The sequence below is a fragment of the Salmo trutta genome, unplaced genomic scaffold (assembly GCF_901001165.1).
Source record: "Salmo trutta unplaced genomic scaffold, fSalTru1.1, whole genome shotgun sequence".
In the NCBI taxonomy this organism is placed as follows: domain Eukaryota; kingdom Metazoa; phylum Chordata; class Actinopteri; order Salmoniformes; family Salmonidae; genus Salmo; species Salmo trutta.
Window position 1 is genome coordinate 145,871 of NW_021822751.1, and position 2,500 is coordinate 148,370.

Sequence of the window (2,500 nt, forward strand, 5' to 3'; positions counted from 1 at the left end):
CCGAAAAGCTATTTTAAAATCGGACATAGCGAGTGCATAAAGGAGTTCTGTATCTATAATTCTTAAAATAATTGTTGTGTTTTTTGTGAACGTTTATCGTGAGTAATTTAGTAAATTCACCGGAAGTGTTCAGTGGGAATGCTAGTCACATGCTAGTCACATATTAATGTAAAAAGCTGGTATAAATATGAACTTGATTGAACAAAACATGCATGTATTGTATAACATAATGTCCTAGGATTGTCATCTGATGAAGGTCATCAAAGGTTAGTGCTGCATTTAGCTGTGGTTTGGGTTTATGTGACATTATATGCTAGCTTGAAAAATGGGTGTCTGATTATTTCTGGCTGGGTACTCTGCTGACATAATCTAATGTTTTGCTTTCGTTGTAAAGCCTTTTTGAAATCGGACAGTGTGGTTAGATTAAAGAGAGTCTTGTATTTAAAATGGTGTAAAATAGTCATACGTTTGAGAAATTGAAGTAATAGCATTTCTAAGGTATTTGAATATCGCGCCACGGGATTACACTGGCTGTTGAGTAGGTGGGACACAAGCGTCCCACTGGCCCAGAGAGGTTAAAATAGGCAAAACACACACAAATTTCTTCCCACAGGGCTGTGGGGTGAGACAGGGATGCAGCTTAAGCCCCACCCTCTTCAACATATATATCAACGAATTGGCGCGGGCACTAGAAACGTCTGCAGCACCCGGCCTCACCCTACTAGAATCTGAAGTCAAATGTCTACTGTTCCATGATGATCTGATGCTTCTGTCCCCAACCAAGGAGGGCCTATAGCAGCACCTAGATATTCTGCACAGATTCTGCCAGACCTGGGCCCTGACAGTAAATCTTAGTAAGACCAAAATAATGGTGTTCCAAAAAAGGTCCAGTCACCAGGACCACAAATACAAATTCCATCTAGACACCGTTGCCCTAGAGCACACAAAAAAACTATACATACCTTGGCCTAAACATCAGCGCCACAGGTAACTACCACTAAGCTATGAATGATCTGAGAGACAAGGCAAGGGCCTTCAATGCCATCAAAAGGAACTCAATGCAACATACCAATTAGGATCTGGCTAAAAATACTGGAATCAGTTATAGAACCCATTCCCCTTATGGTTGTGAGGTCTGGGGTCCGCTCACCAACCAAGAATTCACAAAATGGGACAAACACCAAATTGAGACTCTGCATGCAGAATTCTGCAAAAATATCCTCTGTTTACAACGTAGAACACCAAATAATGCATGCAGAGCAGAATTAGGCCGATACCCGCTAATTATCAAAATCCAGAAATGACCCGTTATATTCTACAACCACCTAAAATTAAGCGATTCCCAAACCTTCCAAAACAAAGCCATCACCTACAGAGATGAACCTGGAGAAGAGTCCCCTAAGCAAGCTGGTCCTGGGGCTCTGTTCACAAACACAAACACACCTCACAGAGCCCCGGGACAGCAACACAATTAGACCCAACCAAATCATGAGAAAACAAAAAGATAATTACTTGACACATTGGAAAGAATTTACAAAAAAACAGAGCAAACTAGAATTATTTTTGACAGAGAGTACACAGTGGCAGAATACCTGACCACTGTGACTGACCCAAACTTAAGGAAAGCTTTGACTATGTACAGACTCAGTGAGCATAGCCTTGCTATTGAGAAAGGCTGTTGTCGGCAGACCTGGCTCTCAAGAGAAGACAGGCTATGTGCACACTGCCCACAAAATGAGGTGGAAACTGAGCTGCACTTCCTAACCTCCTGCCAAATGTATGACCATATTAGAGACACATATTTCCCTCAGATTACACAGACCCACAAGGAATTCAAAAACAAACCCGATGTTGATAAACTCCCATATCTACTGGGTGAAATACCACAGTGTGCCATCACAGCAGCAAGATTTGTGACCTATTGCCACAAGAAAAGGTCAACCAGTGAAGAACAAACACCATTGTAAATACAACCCATATTTATGCTTATTTATTTTCCCTTTTGTACTTTAACCATATGTGCATCGTTACAACACTGTATATACACATAATATGACATTTGAAATGTCTTTATTAATTTGGAACTTTTGTGAGTGTAATGTTCACTGTTCATTTTTATTGTTTATTTCACTTTTGTTTATTATCTATTTCACTTGCTTTGGCAACGTTAACATATGTTTCCCATGGTAATAAAGCCCCTTGAATTGAATTGATAAAGAGAGAGTTGCTTTCATTAATTGCTTACGCCTCTCAGCATAATATTACATATCCCTTTCTTATTCTCCTCCTCCTCCTCATCATCCTCACCATCACCATGGGGAGATGAAGGGTGACTCTATAGGGACTTACATAAGAAGTCTTACCCTGGGGGGGTTACATAAGTCCCTTTAGGGTTGTAAAGGTTCCCACACTGTTAATGGCACTACACAGCCACACACACACTGATTTATAGTTCCCTGTAAAGATATGCTGATCTCAATCTGTGTGTGTGTGTGTGTGT

At 40.6% G+C, this 2,500-nt stretch overlaps 1 protein-coding gene across 1 annotated transcript in view; it reads right to left on the reverse strand.

Moving 5' to 3' along the window:
- Positions 1–2,500, reverse strand: part of LOC115184163 (glucagon receptor) — a 25,513-nt gene that overhangs the window by 22,449 nt on the left and 564 nt on the right. The gene's annotated exons all lie outside the window — the stretch shown is intronic.